Here is a 17,561-nt window from a genome sequence, read left to right on the forward strand (position 1 = left end):
CTCATGGTCACTGCCTCCCAGATTCCCATCCACTTTTGCTTCCCCCACTAATTCTACCCGATTTGTGAGCAGCAGGTCAAGAAAAGCGCCCCCCCTAGTTGGCTCCTCTAGCACTTGCGCCAGGAAATTGTCCCCTACGCTTTCCAAAAACTTCCTGGATTGTCTATGCACCGCTGTATTGCTCTCCCAGCAGATATCAGGAAAATTAAAGTCACCCATGAGAATCAGGGCATGCGATCTAGTAGCTTCCGTGAGCTGCCGGAAGAAAGCCTCATCCACCTCATCCCCCTGGTCCGGTGGTCTATAGCAGACTCCCACCACTACATCACTCTTGTTGCACACACTTCTAAACTTAATCCAGAGACACTCAGGTTTTTCTGCAGTTTCGTACCGGAGCTCTGAGCAGTCATACTGCTCCCTTACATACAGTGCTACTCCCCCACCTTTTCTGCCCTGCCTGTCCTTCCTGAACAGTTTATAACCATCCATGACAGTACTCCAGTCATGTGAGTTATCCCACCAAGTCTCTGTTATTCCGATCACGTCATAGTTCCTTGACATCACCAGGACCTCCAGTTCTCCCTGCTTGTTTCCAAGGCTTTGTGCATTTGTATATAAGCACTTGAGATAACCTGTTGATCGCCCCTCATTCCCAGTATGAGGCAGGAGCCCTCCCCTCACAGACATTCCTGCCTGTGCTTCCTCCCGGTATCCCGCTTTCCCACTTACCTCAGGGCTTTGGTTTCCTTCCCCCGGTGAACCTAGTTTAAAGCCCTCCTCACTAGGTTAGCCAGCCTGCTGGCAAAGATGCTCTTCCCTCTCTTCGTGGTCAGTGTTTGTCATGGTTTATAAACTGAATAAAATTCCAGCCAGGGTTTTAAAATGTGGAACATAGGGATTGCCATAGTAGATCAGATCCGAGGCACACCTAGCCAAGTATCATATCTCCAGCAGTGGTCAGTACCAGAAACTTCAGAGGGAGGTGTGAGAACCCAACAGGAGGCAGATATGGAATAATCTACCCCCACACTAGGTCTCATCCTAATCTCTAAGAGTTATAGATTGGTTTAAACCCTGAAGATTTAATGTCTCTTCCAAAGTTTGTATTATCATTTATTATAACAGCAGACCCAGAGTTATCTAGAATCTTTGTGAATATTGCTAAACTCCTGGCCACAATGGATTTCTGTGGCAATCAGTTCCTTAGTCTGATTCTGCATTGTGTGAAAAGAAATTCCTTTTTTTGTTTTGAATTTGCCCCCTTTTAATTTCATTGAACATCTCTTCCCTTGTGTTTTGAGATAGTGAGAAGAGAAGCTCCGATTCTACTTTCTCAATGCCATTCATTTTTTATATATATTTGTATCACATCCTGTCTTATTCACCTCCTTTCTAAGGTAAGCAATCCCAACTTTTTCAGTCTCTCTTCATGTTAGAGATGTGAAAAGTGACTGCAAAAATGCAATGTTGCTGTAACATATTTGCTAAGTTTACTGAGGAAAAAACAAGTTATTCACAATATAGAGCCAGCATAGCTGTGGGAAGAGTAAGTTGTATTCCATTTTGTCTTGCATATCCTCAGCAATATTGTCACCTGAATTCTGACTCCAAAATGTGTTGCATTGGTGATGTACGTAGTATAAAGATTACTGCTTGATTTTCAGATATCAGGTTGATATTCCCATGCTGGAATATTGTGTGTTATCTGAATATATTGGACATAGAAGTTACCGACAAAGTGTATATATGACACACACAGACATGCCACTTTTGCATTCTGATTTCTGACCATAACTACACAATAAATCTTTCAGATCATCACTTAAACAGGAGCTATTTCCTTTAAAAATAATTATAATAATAAAAAGTCACCTACAAAAAGCGGAGCAAACAAGCACGTTTCAACGTACCTTGAGAATCCAGTTTTGTCTCCCTTGTTTACTAGGCACCACCTAGAACTCTATACCGGACACAGATATTTAGTGGCTGACTAATACACTGCAAGTCAGAAAGCCATTACACAAAGCACCTCACCCAGAGATATTTCCATATTTGTATAGGAATCAAAACTAGGCACAGCCCAAAGTAGAGGGATGTCAGCTGTGTGATTTGAACTGAAACACTGTCATAATCAGTCTCCATTCAAATTCAAACAGGATCCACAAAGGCGCATTACTCCCATAGGGCCTGACTTCCATTACCCTGACATTGAGCAATACCTTACTGCAGGAGTACTCTCATTGCATTGTTAAAATAATGTAACTCTCTAAACAATGCAAACATTGAAATGGGTCCTTTCAGTTCTTGCTGGTCTAGCTCATTTCTGTGTACTGATATTCTTATCTAAATTACCTCATGGTAACTACACGTGAACAGTTATGACTCCCTCTGACCTGAATCTTGGCAGTAGTTTTACAATAAGATGTGTTCTTCAGATGCGAGCTTGTTCAAGCTGCTGAGGCTGCATACCCTTGTGAAGCAGTTATTACAATGAAATTTCTAATCCCCTTTTGAAGCTAGTTTGGAAGGGCACGCACAACTTTACCCCAAAGGACTTTGATTGATGCCCTACTCAAGGAATGTAGCATATGACACTGTATGCACCATTGTTTAAAAGGGTTTCTTTAGCTTTTTTCCAAGTGATGATGTCAAGGTTCCTCCCCCACTCTGAACTCTAGGGTACAGATGTGGGGACCTGCATGAAAAACCTCCTAAGCTTATCTTTACCAGCTTAGGTCAAAACTTCCCCAAGGTACAAAATATTCCACCCATCGTCCTTGGATTGGCCGCTACCACCACCAAACTAATACTGGTTACTGGGGAAGAGCTGTTTGGACGCGTCTTTCCCCCCAAAATACTTCCCAAAACCTTGCACCCCACTTCCTGGACAAGGTTTGGTAAAAAGCCTCACCAATTTGCCTAGGTGACTACAGACCCAGACCCTTGGATCTTAAGAACAATGAACAATCCTCCCAACACTTGCACCCCCCTTTCCTGGGAAATGTTGGATAAAAAAGCCTCACCAATTTGCATAGGTGACCACAGACCCAAACCCTTGGATCTGAGAACAATGAAAAAGCATTCAGTTTTCTTACAAGAAGACTTTTAATAAAAATAGAAGTAAATAGAAATAAAGAAATCCCCCCTGTAAAATCAGGATGGTAGATATCTTACAGGGTAATTAGATTCAAAAACATAGAGAACCCCTCTAGGCAAAACCTTAAGTTACAAAAAAGATACACAGACAGAAATAGTTATTCTATTCAGCACAATTCTTTTCTCAGCCATTTAAAGAAATCATAATCTAACACATACCTAGCTAGATTACTTACTAAAAGTTCTAAGACTCCATTCCTGGTGTATCCCCTGCAGAAACCAGCATATAGACAGACACACAGACCCTTTGTTTCTCTCCCTCCTCCCAGCTTTTGAAAGTATCTTGTCTCCTCATTGGTCATTTTGGTCAGGTGCCAGCGAGGTTACCTTTAGTTTCTTAACCCTTTACAGGTGAGAGGAGCTTTCCCCTGTCCAGGAGGTATTTCAAAGGGGTTTACCCTTCCCTTTATATTTATGACAGATGATCATTATCAAGTGAATTAAATCCAAAATTAAACCAAGCAAAACTCAGTCCTGCAGGTTGTATCAGCTCACTCTTGCCTAATCTCACCTGATACTGTTCTCACACAATTCTAATTGTTATGAATGTGATGGAACAGCATGAATTGAAGGGACACTTTTCAAAAAATACATTGTTAAGAAAGTCTCTTTCTCAAGGATGTTATAACAAGAATGAAAGAAAACTACTCATTAAGAGCTAGGCCTAGCTACCTGTTACACAAGTATGCAGTGTGTGTGTGTGTGTGTGTGTGTGTGTGAAGGGGAGAAACAGAGAAAGGACCCTCCTTGTGCTCTTGAATGGCACACATAAAGCACTCCTCCTTAATTAGGGTCTGATCCTGTAAGCTGCTGAGCACCTACAACTCCCATTGACTTAAATGAGGATTGGAGGTGCTCAGCACCACTCAGGATCAGGCCTTTACTTGCTAAAGGCACATGATGCCCTCCCAAAGAAGGTGAGGAAAGGCCAGAGGTTGGCTGCATGGGGAGACGTATGCCCTTTTCAGAGTTTCTTAAAGGTATTTTTAAGTTTTATGACTTCTCCTATTTCTAGGATTCTCTCTATGGTAGCATATATGTATCCTTTTTTAACAGCAACAACAAAATGCCCAAAAGGAAAGCTGCACCTTCAACTTGAACTTAAGTAACTAGAAAAGAGTTGAAGGTGAAAATTCTCAGTTAAACTTCTTAATACAGGTGTTTTCTCCTGGAACACACCAGGTCTACTGCAGATATAAGCTCTGCTTGTTGATATACATAAATTCCAGCATTTTCAGTCTCGTCTTGGAGAGATCTGTGATTATTTTCAGGGCATAGTATAGCCTCTGTGTCTAGAAACATCTTGTTTTCCAGTTCCTCAGGTTCCTGAAACTTCTTTGATGCCTCCAGTTTCTGAATCCTACAGCTCTAGAATCCTCTAAAGAATGAATCCAAAATTCAGCTGTACAGGAGAACCTCGATTTTACGAACACCAGTCACTTCAACAAACCTTTTTCCTGACTCAGAGGGAGAAATCACACCACAAAAGTGATGCTGATGAAGAGTAAGTCGACATACCTTGACATCTTCACAGTCTGATGCCCTCAGTACATTAGCATGCATCACTTTGCAGTAGTTTGAAGGGTGAGGAAGAAATTTTTCCCTAAGTCGGACTGGCAGTGACTTTGGGTTTGTTTCACTTTCCTCACAGCGTGGCATGCGGGTCATTTGTTGGGATCATCTGGGTATCTCTCACTTAATCTATTTCCTGCCACTCTAAAGGCCTCAGGTATTGGGGCACCTCAGTCCCTCCTATGCGCTGCCTGAGGCATATAATAATTTAATCTTCTGAGGACTGTAATACCTTGGTCTAAATTCTGTTGTTGCATTCGGGGGCCAGTGCTGGGTGGTATAGGTGGGATGTGATATACAGGAGGTCAGACGAGGTGGTCTCTTCTGTCCTTAAATTCTAAGACAAGAAGAAATTGATGCAGTGCTCCACACTGCAATTTATGCTCAGTAACAATTGTAATTTTGAGATGTTCAATTTTATGAACTGCTCAATCTCCAATTAGTTTGTAAAAGAGGTTCTACTTGTACTGCTCAACCTCAAACCCAGGGACTTTTATGCCTTAGGTATAAAAATAAAGAGTGCTCAGCTGGTATTTGTGGCTGGCTACAATGCTCTTTCAATAACTCTTCTCAGCTCATGCTGTGTTTCTTCCAGCTTCGAACTGCCCCAAAAGAGCTCTTGCATTTTCTTATGATTAAGTAATACACATTTTTAAACAGATAATAAAATCTTCAACCATGTTAAACATAATCATATAAAACTGTTGTATCACAAGACTTGTATTTCATAAACCAAAAAGTATATTTTCACTAAACCAAAGCAGAAATGCTCTGCAACACTACCTTGTGATACCCAGTGAATAGAAACGTGTGGACTTTTCCAGTTTGTGGGAAATTCTATAATTTCTAAATTTGTTTTCACTCCAAATCAGAATGAACAAAAAAAAAATTGCCCTGTGAAATAAAATTTCAGAAAAGATTCTATTTCATGTCATTTGAAACATTGTTCTGATAACATCAAAATGTATATTTTCAACATTTCAACATTTTAATTAAAAAAATATAATAAAAATAAAATTTGAAATGAAAAGTAACTTCAAAATCAAAAGCATTCAATTCTAAAAATGTCAAACTAGAACATTTCAACCTTATCAAAATGCTTTTTTTCCTTTTTTTTTTAAAATAAATTTTGTCAATATCGATACACTTCTCCAGGAAGTTTTGATTTCAGAGAAATGGCATTTTTCTGGTGGAAAAATGTTCCATCGGATTTATTTTTTACCAGCTTTAATCAAGACCTTTCACAGTAATTATTATAATATCTTGCTAAGGACACTAGTAGTAGAAAATGGGTGATTTTACCATATGTGGTACCATACATAGGCACAGCAACTAGGACTACTCTCAACTGGGAAAAAAAGATGCAAAAGAGAGAAGTTATACTGGTATCTGAATTATAACATTTCTGTCTTTGATCCTTGGTCCTGTAGGTCTGTGTTACTGATCAGTGCTTTTACAAGGAGATAATTAGTGCATGACAATTCAATCTGCTTTTATTATCATGTTCCCTGAAGCCACTTTTTTTTATTTTACCACTGATATTAGAATCCGTAATCATTTTCATAGATTTTTAAGTACTAGAGTCAGTTAGAAGTCAAGCATTGCACTAAATTCTATGCTTCTCTTAAGAAATAACTGATCCTTCTATTCTAGATATCATTGGATATTTTATATTCAACATTTGCTCTAAAGTTTTGGATTTTTAAATTTTGTCTTCTACACACCGTGCTTTAGTAAAATTTCTATAGCGAGGATGTTAATAATTTGGATTTAATAAAGCTAGCAATCCATATGTTAGTTACTGTGATACTATTCATAATCCTAGTGGTAAGAACAATAATATCAACTTTTATAATCAACGCATGTCTTCTCAAGTTTTAATTGGTCATAAAAATTCCTTTGGGGCTAGAACTTGGGATATTAAGTTTTCAACTTGGAGTTCGTAATGTTAGGCAATGCAGTCAAAACTTTTCTGCCCCCTGATTTACTCATACATATATATATATATATACACTAGATGTTAGACAATAAAAGTTTGTATGCATGTAGCTCAGATAACTTACATTTTTAAGTAATAAAGATAATTTATAGGTACTTAACATTTGGAAAGTAGGTAGCATACATGAAAGTATCTTTCTAGCTAATATTGTTTATTGCACAAAACAGCTCTAAGAGCAGTGTCCATGACTACATTGAAACGAGCCCTCCAATGTTATTATAGAGTTAATCAAGTTTAAGAAAGTTCCTAAGTACAGATGTAGGCCAAGAACCACAGCTGGTGTAAATCAGTGCAGCCCTACTGAAGTCAAGAAAGCTACAGGTCTGTCACAGTTACAGGACTAGCTGTACCTAGGTGTTACAGTATTCTCACATTCTTAGACCAGGTCCTGAACTAGAGTACCCTGTGGGTCAACTGAGCATACCCAGCAGGTGCAACAGGATTTGTGTACCTGTGGTTATTCCCTCTGACTGTCTGTGTCCAAGTGGCTTAATGACACAAAACAGCCTTCTTAAATCAAAGTATTGTTTCATCTTAACAGTAGGAATAACATAAGAGAAAGAGTGTTCTAGAACAATGGAAAGGCTACACATGTGACTGTTTTAGTGAAGGTTTATCATCCCCTGTATTGGAAGCCTTAGAATATCAGGGTTGGAAGGGACCTCAGGAGGTCATCTAGTCTAACCCCCTGCTCAAAGCAGGACCAATCCCCAATTTTTGCCCCAGATCGCCAATGGCCCCCTCAAGGATTGAACTCACAACCCTGGGTTTAGCAGGCCAATGCTCAAACCACTGAACTATCCCTCCCCCCTTCTTATTTCCTAACCTCCTGCTATTAAACTAAACTGACATATTCACACTATAAACAGCCCAATGACTTAATATAGTCATATGGTAACAATCCCAATCACCATACAGTATTCATGAATTATTAGCACCATGTCCTTCACAAGATCTACTGGATAAATATTAACAAGCATTTTTACAATTTTGTAAATATGTACATATCAGATCTAGAGCCCAAACACTGAATTACCTAGTAATCTAGTGTGTCAACTCCCATAGTATATGCTGCCAAGAGAGGATTTTCTTTTGTTAATTAACTTAGTTGTGAATTTAAAAAGAAAGTGTAACTGCAAAAATATATTCAAATCACAGTGCATTCGGTGATTAAGGTTATAAAAACACATCTATACCTTATGTTTTTGCATCGAGGAATAGCAAAAGTCTACAAACAATGCTGCAGGTGATTACTCATGTAGTTGGGGGCATATCTCCTCAGTGGAAGAACTTCCACTGATGTCAGTGGGAGTTGAGCATATACACTGAGGTCAATGTATGGCCTTATCTGTGCACCAGTAAAATATAGTCACGACAGGGGGAGTTGGGAAGTTCAGCTTTACCTCTGAATTTTCAGGCTTTTGTGGGCTTATCTCATGTTCTTAATTAGTCTTATTTCAATTAATAATTTTAAAGTTTGGACAAGGAGAATTTTTAGTGGGATTCATTGGTAGAGTGAGATATGAATAGCACTGTCTATATTAAACCACTAAGGAATTTTAAACTCTTCATAGCAGAAAGCTCATTTTTTACGTTTTTGAGATTTTATCTCCTCCAGTTTAAGAAATCCGTAGGCACAGACCCTGTTTGACCTTGTGCCTGAAATCATTCTGACATTTGTCACTTGAGGTACAATTTGTACATCTGTCTCAATGGAAATTAATGGTCTTTTCCTGCTAGACAATATGGACCAGATCCTTTGCTGGTATAAATGTACATTAGTTGAAGACCTGACCTCATGCTTTTAAGATATTTGAGCTGAAGCTTATTCAGACAGTATTTAAATCAGTGTGACTAAGTAAGATTAAAGTTTGTCTTGTCTTTCTTAGGGCTTGATTCTGATTTTATTTACAACAGTGTAAATCAGGAATAATTCCACTGAAGTTAATAGAATTAGTCTGGAGTTAAACTAATGTAAGTGAGATTGGAAGTGGGGCCTTATATAAGAAAGCTGTTTTAAATATAAATTTTTATTTTTATGTGATAGGTCAAATGGAATGGTGATGTTGGTTAAATCTAGCTAATCTATTACAAAAAGATTATGTAAATACATTTGAATAAATGCAATCCCTAAAAAGTTCAGTTATAAAAGCCCAGAGAATATTGACAACTATAATTAATTAAATGAATTAAGGCAAATGTGTCTCTGAAAGCTGCACTTAGAAATGCCTGCCATTACATTAAAAAAAAAAAAAAAAAGCTTTGCGTACAATATGAAGGCAACATGGGGAGCTTCTAATGGTGAATAAAAGACAAAACCCTCATCAGGAGTCGGAATTGAGATGCAAAAGAGACCACAAATGCCTTTTTTAAGAAACTCTGCATATGATGTATCTATTAATTTATTTTTATTCTTTGGCTGGAAAAAGAGTTTCTAGATCAGAAAATGGCTTTCTGCATTTGAGATGTGTTCATTAACAGCTCCTTACAGAGCAGTTGCAGAAGCATTATTGTGAGGTTATTTTTAATTAAAACCAATGGGTAAATGTGCTTTATTCAGCATTGATAAAACAGCCACAGAAGCTAAATAAAGTTTAAAATTCTAATTCCAGGAGCACTATGCAATTCATATCTACATGATTCCAACAACCTCGATTTATTTTAGGAACATAAAATAATTTGTTCACTCACAAGGTACCATTTCACTAAATTTTATACCAATCAAGCACTCAGCACTTTTATAATCAAACACCTTTTCATGTTCCCAAATCATCAGAAATATATTCAGGTCAGAGATGTGTGAGTTTAACACTATGACTTATGAAGAGTTCCATTTAAAGTTACAGCAATCTAAAGGCATCTCATAATATATATGTCTGATGATACGATCTGTGTCTCACAGACATCAACTTGCAAAATTATATATTGAACCCAATCTTTAGGTCTAAGAAATCTATAGTCAGTGTAGGACTTGAGGAAGAGGAGGCAAAACTGAATATATATACCTTTGTGCTCATCTTATCTAGGGGACACTTGGGGTCCATTTTGGCCAGCCACAGGACTGCTCTAAGCCATGGGTAGTGACCCCTTAACGGGACATGATGCCATTCAAAGATGAGTTGGAGAACAACAGCACTTTAGTTACTCTTCCTTCACTGACCACACCCTTGACATACCCTCGTCACTGGGGGCTGAAGGAGGAGGTTGTGGAAACCTAGCTATGTTGGGAAGATCAGCTCTGTACCACCTGGTGATTTCCCATGCTAGGGAATCCTTCGCTGTCTGGTTAAGGCAGCTTTATAACCCCACTGCACCAATGGAGTGGTACAAAGGGATCAGAATGTGGGGCCTAGGCCTGGCCCATTGTTCTTATTAAGAGCTGGTCAGCATGCTTTTGACAAAATGTACTTTCTTCAGCATGGTGTGTGTCATCGAAGTCAATATGTTTCATGAAGACATATCTTCTTTCATGTTGCTGGCATAGAACAGTAACTACAATTTCACCTGAAGATGTATCGATTTTGACTAAGTCTGTGTTTGGAAGATCTCTGAGGTCCAGAGTGCTCTGGTCCCTTCTGACTAGACAGAGAGCATGCAGAACCAGAAACCCGGACCCTCTCGAGTGAAGACTTGTTTTGAGAAAATGCTGGTTTGTGAAAATATTTGAAAGGTTTTGTTTTCTTTCCAGTGCTGAACAAAGACAAATTTCAAAACCTGAAAAGTTGTGGTGACATGGAATTGTCATTCTCTGGTCAGCTCTAGTTTTTAATACTATGCTTCTTCTTAGACACTCAGATAAGTACATCAATAGATTAGATTCAAATATATAAGAAATATTAGGACGAAATAAGACAGACCACACCAAATCATCCCCACATAAGCAACTGCATTCTGTATTAACAGCAGAGCACACTGCTTGAGCAGAGGGCAGATAAAGATTACTTGGAAGAATTTGGATTACTTGGAAGAAACTTTTCTGTTTCTAGCTACCGTGATGTTCCTAGAGCCGGCACTAGAGGCAGGAGATCAGGGTAGTTGCCCTGGCCGACAGCATCTGAGGATGCCATATCAGTGGGGAATTGGGGGAGAAGAGGTGCCACATCACTTAGTTGCTCCTCTCTGCTTTTTGTTTGTTTGCGGGGCTTTTTTGGCTCAGCCACTTGGAGGCACCGAAACATTTTCCTCCCTGGGCTGCAAAACAACTAGGGCTGGCCCTAGATGTAGCTGCACCAGGGCAGTTCTATACAAACACAAAACCCAGTTGCAACAGAACATTTTTGACCACTCCTACTTACACTCTAAACAGAGAAGGTAGAAAAGGGTAGGTAGTGAAAGAGAAACAGTGTCACAAAGCAAGTCAGTGACAGAGCTGAGAATAGAATCCAGGTTTCTGGAGTCTCAGTCTAGTACTCTATCCACTGGATGATGCTGTTTCATCTAAGATTTCAAATAAGAGGCTATATTATAGTATAGATAGAAAATAGATAGAAAATAGAAAATTCTTCAGGATGAGGGAGATTTACATTCTGACATGAGATTGCAGCAAAGAGTTCTTGGTGCACCATATTGTGGGTGGAGCAAACAGAAAAGCTAATGACGCTGTCAGCATTCTGTAATCCGCACTATGTAATATGGGGAAAATGCAGCATACAGTGGTTCTGGACTGCAAAATCCAAAATGGCATCCAATACAAACTTAGACTGTTGCAGATGGTACCTTAAATTCCTTGGCTGTTGCAGCTAGTGCTGCTCAACAGCTCTCATGGTCTGAGTGACACTGGTTTGGCGCAAGCCATAAAAAGGGGGCCGTTTTATGTCATGATGCAATAAAACTATCAGTGCAGAAAATCATTAACCCTTACATGCGGAGATCTTGGTAAAATAAAGTACCAAAATCTGATCTGAATACCATTACTCAACAAATCAATACTTGCATACTGAGATATATATGGCACACATGAATTCAGGCCAATTGTTAATAGAACATAATTAAGAAGCTAAATATATCTTCAACTATCATGTGAATTTCACAACTAAATACAAATTTCAAGTGAATTTGCTAGAAATGTGATACTATTGATCTAACAATGTATAAGGTGTGAGTCCATCAGAAAGATGGCAGTGCAGATGTGCAGACAGAACTGTAAAGATTTATGGCCTATTTTAAAAGGCTCCAAGTTCCTGCAGCTTCCCACTGGTTTCAAAGGGATTTGCAGGTGCTCAGCACTTCTGAAAACCAGGCCATTACCGTACAACAGCTTTCATGATCACTGAGGATTTTATAAAGGACCCCTTGGCATGTCATTTTATTATATATTTTTGTCTTGTTTTATGATTTATTCAAACATTTTTAAAAAGCATTTAAGCCATCTCTGATTGCAACTTACATGATTATATATATATAATATATATATACATATATATATTATATTTTTTTTTTCTGGAAGAATAAGTAAATCTGTTCATACCCATTGTCATCCATTCAAGCCCCTAGCAATCAATCTCACAGCATTTCTCTCACATTTCTATGGACTGTGCCTTGAAGAATTTTTCTCTTATTGATTTAGAGAATAGCACTTACTGAATCCTCTCCCAAAATATAGAGGTTATTCTCTCTCAATAATAACTGGAAGGAGAGAGAGACTCCTGCAGAATGATTCCTACACAGACACTTTGTTATGATAAAGAGCTTTCTCCTGTGAATAATATTCATGCATAGATTATTCCATATCATTTTCTGTCAATTGTCAAATAAAATATTCACAAATAACTTTTTGGTACTAGTAAAGCAGATACAGGTGGCAGAACAAGATCTGTCAAATAATTTATTCTTTTTTTTTTCTGTGAAGCATCAATAATTTTGTGTGAATAATTATTTTCACTATCTGCTCTGATCATTTCATAATTAAGGGTCTCCTGCTCAGACACTCATTTTGCACAACATCTTATTCCACATCCAAAGAACCAGCATCTGTAGTGTCAGCGTCTGGCCCAACATGGTGACATAATTTGGGAAATTTTCTTTCTATTCTTGGTATTCACGGGTGACCATCAAGGGCCCAAATCTGCAATCCTTATTTAAGCAACACTCCTAATCAAATCAATATTTTTCCTGAGCAAGAATTGCAGACAGATGTATGTCAAATGTATGACAGTATACAGTTTTAAACTTTCCTGAGCTAATGTTGCTTATGGTGAAGAGTGTTTTTAAATCTTCAGGAGGCCTTTTACTAACTAAATGTTAAATTTATGTCCATTTGCATCCAAGACTATAGCAAGCTATGGTCAGGGAGCAATGAATCAGTTGATGTCTATATAAACATCAAATTGTGGTACTTATACCCCTCGTGTCAAGCTTCACTTTTGCAGACTACTACTTAGTATGTTCATTTGACAAGAGTTGTCAGTCCAACTGAGATTGCATTATGATTCTCCACTATATTGTGGAGTGACAAGATAGGAGAAAATCAGATTCTGTATCTTGTAACAGATGTTGTGAGTGTAAAATGCTAGTGTTCCCGTTTGCTTGTGCTTACTCTAAAGCCAGTGGAAAATTCAGCAAAAAATTAAATTTTGTCAAAATTTTGAATTATTGTAAAATTGCAGCCACTCTAGAAGATGGTTGAAAAACGAAACAACGAAAAAAGAAAGAAGCCTGGAAAGAATTTCAATGAATTTTTTTCAAAAATATTTTTCAAATTTGAAAAATAGAGCAGTTTTTGAACAGCTCTATTTTACACCCACTTTCCACTGATGGCAGTGGCTGCACCAGATGCAGAGAAGTGGAGAATCAGTTCCCATGTCTTTCCTCTCTGTATGCTAGTTTATGTCAATGGGAGTAACTGTTCATCCTGAGTAAAGTAGGCAGAAAGACACCTCCCCCACCGACACACACTTTTATGTTCTTGTGTTGAGAAGAGCTCAGCCAGAACAGAAAACCAGGTGCCTCACATTTGTGCTTGAAGAAGTTAATGAGTCTCTGTACACAAGACATGGGATAATGTTGAAACATCGAAGGAAGTGAGACTATACAAAAGCATGACATTTACATTTGGAAGCTAAACACGCTGATGAGGATTCTGCACACAGAGCATTTGTCAGGCATGGAACACATACTTTCTGAGATGTATCTCCTTTGAATTTTCACCCCCATGAGACTGTGTTTGCATGAGTGACAAGGATGTCAGTCTTGGTGTTGGGTTAAATGCATTGATGGGTTATCTGTGCCCAGACAGACTCCATTCTGCCAGTGAGAGTTGCTAAAACATCCCTGAGCTTCTAGAATTCCCCTAATTGGCCAGGTCTACTCTCCATTCTTCAGTCTCATACTAAAGAGATTCAGAAGTCAACCAACATTTTGAAATCCATGGTAGGGATAAGCCTGACAGGAAAGAGAATTTACAAACAAACAAACCCCTACTGTGCCTAGGGCAGTAAATTATCATTGCTCCACAGATTTCCCAAGCTGTACCCAGGACCTGCTTTGCACTCTGCTGCATGGGAACAAATGGCATTCTCCTACCCCTGATAATTTTCTTCTAGAAAATATATAGTCTTTTTTATGGTATTATCTGGTTTAAATTTAAGTCATGGCTTCATTCGCCTATATGAACACCTAAGTTCCCTCTGAGCTGTGTGGCTGCAAAGCAGCCTATTAAGCACCGTGCAGACGCTCAGGGCTGTGGAGGGGAGCAATGCCACGGCTGGGGAAGAGACTCCCCTGCCCTGTCCCAAACCCAGCTCTGGCCCAGCCCTGCCTCAGCTGGGGGAGTGGTGCCTCTCCTGAGGCCCTAACACAGCCTCGGCCCAGGCCTGCTGTGGCCAGAGGAGAGATGCCTAACCTGCGGCCCCAGCCACAGTCCTGCCACAGTCGAGAGAGGCACCTCTCCTCCCCCAGCTCACGTGCTGCTGTGGGGAGAGAGAGCCGTAGCCCCAGAGCAGCCTGCACCCCAAACCCCTCATCCCTGTCCCCACCCCAGTGCCCGCACCCTCAGCCAGAGCCCTCACCCCCCTCTCGAACCCCAACCCTCTGCCCCAGCCCTAAGCCCCCATCCCTGGCCCCACCCCTGAGCCCACACCCCCCAGCCGGAGCCCTCACTCTCCCACACTCCAAACCTCTCGGCCCCACCTCTACCACATTAATTTTGTTATGTGCACCAATATGGAGGTGATGTTACATATCACCTCCATATTGGTGCACATAACAAAATTCATTCTGGCACATGCGTGAGAAAAATTAGAGGGAACACTGATGAGCACCCCAGATGAATTGAAGATGGACAATTTAACCAGTCTTAAAATGTCTGGTCCCTTTGCACTGAGTCAGAGTGCACCAAAGATGTCCTAACTAACTTATGCTGTCTGCAAATAGGCTCATAGAGGTGAAAATAAGGTTGAGTACCAATGTGTGTGGATCCTGGCCATTTCTAATTTTCCCTGATGTTCTGGCAGCTGGGATAGGAAGTAGTATAGGTATCCTTGTGCTGGTTGTAGGAGTAAAGGATAACCCTTTCACTGGGGTAAACTTTTGGGGCTGCCTATACTGCTTTTATGGACAAATTTACACCAGATGTATCATGCCACTAAATCCAGCCTTACATCTTCAATATTATTTGATTAATGCATTTTATGGTTTAAAGATAAAATTTTCTTGGGGAATGTGATGGGTTTGGTCACAGAAACCCCCTTGGGACTGTCACCTGACGTGCTGAAGTGACCTCTGAGCCTGTTTTCCCTTCCAGCTTGGGACTTCCAGAACCCTGCCTTGTTGAGCCAGACACGCTAGCCTGCTGCAACAAAGACTCAGGTCTGGTCCACGCCCCGAAAGCTGCAGTTTTTCACCAAAAACTGCTCAGCAGGTCAGCGATCTCCAGCATCCAGACTCCCAGTTCCCAATGGGATCCAAACCCCAAATAAATCTGTTTTACTCTGTATAAAGCTTATACAGGGTAAAATAATAAATAGTCTGCCTCTATAACAGTGATAGAGAGATATGCATAGCTGTTTGCTTCCCCAGGTATTAATCACTTACTCTGGGCTAATTAATAAACAAAAGTGATATTATTAAGTATAAAAAATAGGATTTAAGTGGTTTCAAGTAATAACAGACAGAACAAAGTAAGTGTGTAAGCAAAATAAAGCAAAAACACGCAAGTCTAAGCCTAATACATTAAGAACTGATTACAGACAATATCTCACCCTCAGAGATGTTCCAATAAGCTTCTTTCATAGAATCATAGAATATCAGGGTTGGAAGGGACCCCTGAAGGTCATCTAGTCCAACCCCCTGCTCGAAGCAGGACCAATTCCCAGTTAAATCATCCCAGCCAGGGCTTTGTCAAGCCTGACCTTAAAAACCTCTAAGGAAGGAGATTCTACCACCTCCCTAGGTAACGCATTCCAGTGTTTCACCACCCTCTTAGTGAAAAAGTTTTTCCTAATATCCAATCTAAACCTCCCCCACTGCAACTTGAGACCATTACTCCTCGTTCTGTCATCTGCTACCATTGAGAACAGTCTAGAGCCATCCTCTTTGGAACCCCCTTTCAGGTAGTTGAAAGCAGCTATCAAATCCCCCCTCATTCTTCTCTTCTGCAGACTAAACAATCCCAGTTCCCTCAGCCTCTCCTCATAAGTCATGTGTTCCAGTCCCCTAATCATTTTTGTTGCCCTTCGCTGGACTCTCTCCAATTTATCCACATCCTTCTTGTAGTGTGGGGCCCAAAACTGGACACAGTACTCCAGATGAGGCCTCACCAATGTCGAATAGAGGGGGACGATCACGTCCCTCGATCTGCTCGCTATGCCCCTACTTATACATCCCAAAATGCCATTGGCCTTCTTGGCAACAAGGGCACACTGCTGACTCATATCCAGCTTCTCATCCACTGTCACCCCTAGGTCCTTTTCCGCAGAACTGCTGCCTAGCCATTCAGCCCCTAGTCTGTAGCTGTGCATTGGATTCTTCCATCCTAAGTGCAGGACCCTGCACGTATCCTTATTGAACCTCATCAGATTTCTTTTGGCCCAGTCCTCCAATTTGTCTAGGTCCTTCTGTATCCTATCCCTCCCCTCCAGCGTATCTACCACTCCTCCCAGTTTAGTATCATCCGCAAATTTGCTGAGAGTGCAATCCACACCATCCTCCAGATCATTTATGAAGATATTGAACAAAACCGGCCCCAGGACCGACCCTTGGGGCACTCCACTTGATACCGGCTGCCAATTAGACATGGAGTCATTGATCACTCCCCGTTGAGCCCAACAATCTAGCCAGCTTTCTACCCACCTTATAGTGCATTCATCCAGCCCATACTTCCTTAACTTGCTGACAAGAATACTTTCATCATCCAATGAAGTGAGCTGTAGCTCACAAAAGCTTATGCTCAAATAAATTCGTTAGTCTCTAAGGTGGCACAAGAACTCCTTTTCTTTTTGTGGATATAGACTAACACGGCTGCTACTCTGAAACCTTTCACAGACTAGACTCCTTCCTAGTCTTGGCCCAATCTTTTCCCCTGGTACAGTCCTTGTTAGTTCTAGCAGACATCATAGGCGGAAAGCAGGGGCTTTCTCATGACTGCAGCCTCCCTTTGTTCTGTTCCACCCCCTTTTATAACTTTGGCACAAGGTGGGAATCTTTTGTCTCTCTGGGTCCCCACCGCTCCTTCTAAATGGAAAAGTACCAGATTTAAGATGGATTCCAGTATCCTGTGACATGGTCACATGTCCTGTGAGACCTCATTCCTCATTACCCATAGGCTGGCCTGCAGGTAAATACACAGAAAGGCTTGCAGGTAAATACACCCATTCACAACCAGTTGTCCTAATCAATG

This window comes from Lepidochelys kempii, chromosome 8 (assembly GCF_965140285.1).
Source record: "Lepidochelys kempii isolate rLepKem1 chromosome 8, rLepKem1.hap1, whole genome shotgun sequence".
NCBI lineage: Eukaryota > Metazoa > Chordata > Testudines > Cheloniidae > Lepidochelys > Lepidochelys kempii.